Raw genomic sequence first — 6,376 nt, 5'->3', positions numbered from 1 at the left:
ATAGTGTGTATTCTGGGAACAATTATGTTTGGATGGTCATATTTATACACCTTCATTATATTTAGTCATCACCATCATATGAATAATACAATAACACTATAATATAATAACCTTAATACTTAATATTTAACATCGCCTTCTTTAACGACTCTCCTCTGGACCATTTCCTCCCTTTATATTTCTTCCTTTCTAACTTCTGTTTCTATTAATCTACTATTAATCTTCTCATCGTTCCCATCACCCATCTCCTCCCACTTATGACGTTGCTTGTATCTTTACGATTTATATTGATATTGTTTCCTGATTGCTTATTTGTACCCTATGACTATAATTAAGTGTTGTACCTTATGATTCTTGATGAACGTATCTTATCTTTTATGTACATTGAGAGTGTATGCACCAAGACAATTTCCTTGTGTGTCCAATCACACTTGGCCAATAAAAAAATCTTATCTCTTCTCTTCTCTTCTCTTCTCTTCTATTCTCTTCTATTCTATTCTATTCTATTCTATTCTATTCTATTCTATTCTATTCTATTCTATTCTATTCTTATCTAGCCATTGATAAAATGTGTCCCAGATAAAAAAATATTCAGTTTCTTCTTTATCCTTAATAGCAAGCATTAATCTATCCATTTCTGCACAATCTAACTTTTTTTAAAAAATTACATTCTCCTCAGATGGGATCTCATCACTTATTATTACAAAATGCTCTTCTTAAAGTCCTTCTTCTTGCTCAATGAAAGAGAGAGGAAAAAGAGAGGTTAAGCTCTTTAATTAGAAGTGAAATTGCTCCTGCATCTTGTGGAGATCTTTTCTTAGGTTCTGTCCAGTATTATTTCCACTCCTGGGTTTCTGCGATGACAGCTTCATTGTCCTACTAGGATACTGTCCTTGTAGATAAACAGGTTGAAGAGTGTCATTGAGACAACAACAACAAGAAGACGTGTTTATTCTTCTCCACTTGGGGAAGCTAATCCAAGCTCAACCAACAGCTCTTTCAGAGGCACCCTAGTACAAAAGACCATATATGTGGTTGGAATGAACACGGAGTAGAGTTTTCTTGGGCTTATCCAGGATGCCAGGCATGTGAACACCTCGTCCCCTTTATGGTGACCTTGAGGAAGTCATTATAGATCTTGTCTTCACCACCAGAGTTTGTTGTCTTTGACACTTAGGGGGTCTTGGGTTCTGAGCCTTGGTGTTTCTGCCTGCAGGAAAGGCTTGACATGGAGTTAATGGGTACAAGACCACTCAAGTTGAGTGAAATATGGTTGCAGGACAACTGGACTTTGTCTCAGACCAGACCAGATGACTGGTAGGTGGATCCTCCCTTCTGTGTCTAATTCGCTGGATGATTAATCATATCATAATCATAAGTTTATTTGCCAAGCATATATAAGATAACAGGTAAAAGATAACATTGCTCCTGGAAGCACGAAGCCGAGAACACCAGCCTGAAGATGACGAATGAGACTTCGTCGAAACGTCGCCAAGACACTTCCAATTTTACGTGGGAGAAGACCCGAATAACCAAAGACCTACATACAAACACCCGCGAAAACCTGAGAAAACAAATAACAGGTAAAAGTATAAACATAATTTGAATACATGAAAAGGGTAAGAGTGAAAAGGAATATTAGGACAAGGAGGGAAGGCACGCTGGTGCGCTTATGCACGTCCCTTACAGACCTCTTAGGAATGGGGTGAGGTCAACAGTAGACAGTTTAAGGTTAAAGTTTTGGTGGTTTGGGGAAGAAACTACAGAGTCAGGTAGTGCATTCCAGGCACTGACCACTCTGTTGCTGAAGTCGTATTTTCTGCAATCGAGTTTGGAACAGTTTACCTTGAGTTTGTATCTATTATTTGCTCGTGTATCCTTGTGGTTGAAGCTGAAGTAGTCATTGACAGGAAGGACATTATGGCAGATAATTTTATGTACTATGCTTAGGTCAGATTGAAGTCGGTGTAGTTCTAAGTTGTCTAAACCCAAAATTTGGAGTCTGGTGTCGTAAAATATCTCTGGACTCTCTCGATTGTATTTATGTCCGATAGGCAGTGCGGGTTCCAGGCAGATGAGCTGTATTCAAGAATTGGTCTAGCAAATGTTTTGTATGCTCTAGTTAGTAGTACAACATTACCAGAGAAAAAGCTATGCAAGATTAGGTTAACAATTCTTAATGCCTTAATATTTGATTAATATCTTAATATCTGATTTCCAGATATTGATGAAGTGTAAGTCCCAAGTAGGACCAGAAGTGAGGCACGCTGGGGAACAATCGGTTAGAAAGATTGGGAGGAATGTCCTTCCTTTGTTCTTTCTTTGCTTGTAAAGGTTGGTGACCCATGGATGGAAATTGTTAAAGAAGAGATCCAAAGTAGAAAGGGAGGAATTTCCTGACAGTGAGAATAATTAACCAGTGGAACGACTCGCCTCCAGAAGTTCTGGGTGGTCCAACACTGGAGGTTTTTAAGAAGAGACTGGAGGAAAGGGAGGGGAAGGGAAGGGAAGGAGGGAGGGGAAGGAAAGGAAAGGAAAGGAAAGGAAAGGAAAGGAAAGGAAAGGAAAGGAAAGGAAAGGAAAGGAAAGGAAAGGAAAGGAGGAAGGGGAAGAAGGGAAGGGAAGGGAAGGGAAGGAGGGAAGGGAAGGGAGGGGAAGGAAAGGAAAGGAGGAAGGGGAAGAAGGGAAGGGAAGGAGGGAAGGGATGGGAAGGGAAGGGAAGGAGGGAAGGGAAGGGAGGGGAAGGAAGGGAAAGGAGGAAGGGGAAGAAGGGAAGGGAAGGAGGAAAGGGATGGGAAGGAAAGGAAAGGAGGAAGGGGAAGAAGGGAAGGGAAGGAGGAAAGGGATGGGAAGGAAAGGAAAGGAAAGGAAAGGAAAGGAAAGGAAAGGAAAGGAAAGGAAAGGAAAGGAAAGGAAAGGAAAGGAAAGGAAAGGAAAGAGTACAGTCTTTATTGTCCTGGGGGAAAATTTAGAGGATTTCTGGCATTAACCAGCAGCTCGTGGCAACCAAGCGAAGGTGTAACTTCAGATTGGGTGGTAAAAAGACCCCCAGAACAAGAGGGAAAGTGGAATGCGGGCGGTCGTGTGAAGTGATCCTTGCCAGAAATCGCTCGACGTTTCCCAGCCGCTCTGCAAAGGCGGCTCCCGCAGGCCGGGGGAGCTCAGCGCTGGCTGACCGTTGCGCTCCAAAGGAGGTTTGGGACGATAACGTATCAGGGACGCTTCTTGGGAACCGTCAGTCCCTCGTTAGGAGGCCGGCGGTCCAGCTGGGAAGGAAAGGGGAGCCGAAGTGGTGGCTATCCGTGGCCGGTCGAGTCCTGGTGCGCTCCGTGGGAAAGGGAGATCTTTTGGGCTCCTGGGAGTCCTGGCCTTGCAGGTAATGCCCTGTGGAAGGGGGGGCAGGGGAGGGGAGGGAGGAGAGATTGACAGAAATGGGACGAAAGGAAGGTTGGTTGAGTGAGTTGCTCTTGAGGACTAGTGGCTTGTTGGGAGAGAGAGAGAGAGGGAGGGAGGGAGGGAGGGAGAGAGAGAGAGAGAGAGAGAGAGAGAGAGAGAGAGAGAGAGAGATCGGTGTCCGGTTTGGAGATGGAATCCCGACAGTTGGGAACTCAACACGTGGGGATGCGCCTGGCAGCTGATCCGCGCCAAAATGCACCCCCCGCCCCAGTGCTGGGTGCTGTTGAGAGAGAGCGCTTGCCCGCCGTTGGATAGGAAGGCTTTAAGAGGTACCCCGATATCTGAAAACTCTTCCGAGCGTTTCAGATATTGGGGTGCTAGCCATCCATCCATCCATGCGTCTGTTTTCCGTCCCCTACCCACACACGGACCCTGTTCCATTGAGGACCTCTATACTGCAGGAGTCAAAAAGAGGGCTGGGAAAATATCTACAGACCCCTCGCATCCTGGACATCAACTCTTTCAACTCCTACCCTCAAAACGACGCTATAGAGCACTGCACACCAGAACAACTAGACACAAGGAGAGTTTTTCTCCAAACGCCATCACTCTGCTAAACAAATAATTCCCTCAACACTGTCAAATTAAATACTAAGACTGTATTACTATTGATCTTCTCATCGTTCCCACCACCCATCTCCTTCCACTTATGACTGTATGACTGTAACCTTGTTGCTCGTATCCTTACGATTCATATTGATATTGTTTCCTGATTGCTTATTTGTACCCTATGACTATCATTAAGTGTTGTACCTTATGATTCTTGACGAACGTATCTTTTCTTTTTATGTACTCCGAGAACGTATGCACCAAGACAAATTCCTTGTGTGTCCAATCACACTTGGTCAATAAAAAATTCTATTCTATTCTGTTTGTAAGCATATCATAAAAGTCTCTGCAAAATCATCTAATCCTCCATCAGATGAATGGCTTTCCGGTTGGGTCAAAATGTGGAGATCCCCAAACCCAATTTTGAGTTGGGTGCCTTCAAGTTGGGATTCCTGGTTTGTTGCTTTATGGTCCCTCTCTATCTTCAGTGGTGGGTGCCTTGTTTTCTAGGTTTTATCTTCCTTGGGGGAGGCAAATTGAAGGGGTTAATAGCAATAGCACTTAGACTTATAGACCGCTTCACAGGGCTTCACAGCCCTCTCTAAGCGGTTTACAGAGTCAGCCTCTTGCAAACCCCAACAATCTGGGTCCTCGTTTTACCCACCTTGGAAGAATGGAAGGCTGAGTCAACGTTGAGCCGGTCAGGATGTGGGCAGAATTAGCCAGTCAGCAAGTGGGCAGAATTAGCCTGCAATACTGAATTCTGATAGATAGATAGATAGATAGATAGATAGATAGATAGATAGATAGATAGATAGAATGGATAAATGCATGGATGAGTGGATGAATAGATGGATAGATAGATAAGAGAGAGAATGGATGGATGGATAGATAGATGATAGATAGATGATAGACAGATAGATAGATAGATAGATAGACAGATAGGAATAAATGCATGAATAAGTGGATGGATAGATAGATAAGAGAGAGAGAATGGACGGATAGATAGATAGATAGATAGATAGATAGATAGATAGATAGATAGACAGACAGACAGACAGACAGACAGACAGACAGACAGACAGACAGACAGGATAAATGCATGGATGAGTGGATGGATAGATAGATAAGAGAATGGATGGATGGATGGATGGATGGATGGATGGATGGATGGATGGATACTGTAGATAAATACACACGATCTCTCTCTCTCTCCCTCTCCCTCTCCCTCTCCCTCTCCCTCTTCCTTCCTTCCTTTCTTTCTTTCTTTCATTCGGAAGGACACGGAGTTGTTCGGAGTCGGTGGGAAACAGCCACGGTTCTTTTGACAAGCCAATTCGGCTGCCTTGCGAGCTGCAATTCGAAATTAGCTTCTTCTTTTTATTCTGGGCTTCCTTTACTTCCAGAACTGGCTGCTTTATTTGTACTTGAATTGAAGCAGACCAGAAGTGAAGAGATCGGAGAAAAAAAACGTACCTTGATGGGAATTAATTTGAATTTTCCTGGGAATTAAAAGGAGGAGGGGATGGCGGAAAGATTACCGGGGAGGTAAACTCTGTAATTTTATAAGTGTAAATTCGGGTTCTTACTTCGTGTCCAACCATGCTGGTTGGAGATGAACGGTGTAGCAAGGATAATAAGAGTGGATGGATGGAAAGAAGGAAGAACAGTGGGTGGAAAGGAGGGAGGGAGGGAAGGGAAGGAGGGAGGGAGGGACAAGGGGAGTGAAGGAAGAATGGAAGAAAGGAAGGACAATAAAATTGATGGGTGGATAGGAAAATAAGAATGAAGGAAAGAAAGAAAGAAAGAAAGAAAGAAAGAAAGAAAGAAAGAAAGAAAGGAGGGAGGGACAAAGGGAGCGAAGGAAGAATGGAAGGAAGGAAGGACAATAGAAGTGATGGGTGGATGGAAGGTAGGAAGTAAAATTAGAATGAATGAATGAAGGAAGGAAGGAAGGAAGGAAGGGCAATAAGAGTGATGGATGGAAAGAAGGAAGGATAATTGAAGGAAGGAAGGAAGGACAATGAGAGGGAAAGAAATGGATAGACTGACACTAGAACTCCAAGATAAAGAAGAAAGTGAATTCTATCTTGTGTGGCACCAGTGGTATCAATGGCTGGAAAAGAAAAACAGTACAAATATAGATGAAAGAATATAGGGTAGAAAAAATAAAACCGGAAACAACTAAATAAAGAGGAGATGCAAGATTATTTCTAATCTAAAACATCTGAATTGACAATGTATTACGTATATATTAACTTATAAAGCAATATATATTCTGATGATGATCAAAACATATATGTAAAGTATAGTGTGGGTAGGTTGGTGGTGGGAACTCGTTTGTCTTTGTAATGTCTTTGTATTTTTTGTA

The 6,376-nt window shown here is 42.9% G+C and overlaps 1 protein-coding gene across 1 annotated transcript in view; it reads left to right on the top strand.

Moving 5' to 3' along the window:
• The first annotated feature begins 762 nt into the window (after positions 1-762).
• TBX5 (T-box transcription factor 5) overlaps positions 763-6,376 on the top strand; it is a 75,801-nt gene continuing 70,187 nt past the window's right edge. The window contains exon 1 of the mRNA XM_087880189.1: positions 763-3,376. The gene's annotated coding sequence lies outside the window, so the exon portion shown is untranslated. The remainder of the gene's footprint in view (positions 3,377-6,376) is intronic.

This window comes from Pantherophis guttatus, chromosome 17, assembly GCF_059756535.1.
Source record: "Pantherophis guttatus breed Tessera chromosome 17, ASM5975653v1, whole genome shotgun sequence".
NCBI classification, from domain to species: domain Eukaryota; kingdom Metazoa; phylum Chordata; class Lepidosauria; order Squamata; family Colubridae; genus Pantherophis; species Pantherophis guttatus.
This window is presented reverse-complemented; position numbering and strand designations above follow the sequence as displayed.